Genomic DNA, 325 nt, shown 5'->3' on the forward strand with positions numbered 1-325 from the left:
ACTTCAGAATATTAATTATCAGAAGGGGTTTTGTGGAGATTTATTATGATGCATAGTATATGACAAGGAACAATTATGATCACTACCACCTAGCTCTAATGAGCACTATGTGCCCGCTTTCTAAGCATTCAAAATCCGTTTATTTGGTGAATGCAGTTTGTTTGTAAACACCAAATAACTAGACGAAATTCTGGGAGGTTTAGAAAATGAAAAGCACTGTTTACGACAAGTAAAACGCTTATAGATACGTCCTGTCAGCTGCTATTTCATTTACTTGTTAAACTTGATACTGATAATGAAGTTTAATAGTTTGTTTTACGACTGA

This window comes from Schistosoma mansoni (genome assembly GCF_000237925.1).
Source record: "Schistosoma mansoni, WGS project CABG00000000 data, supercontig 0434, strain Puerto Rico, whole genome shotgun sequence".
In the NCBI taxonomy this organism is placed as follows: domain Eukaryota; kingdom Metazoa; phylum Platyhelminthes; class Trematoda; order Strigeidida; family Schistosomatidae; genus Schistosoma; species Schistosoma mansoni.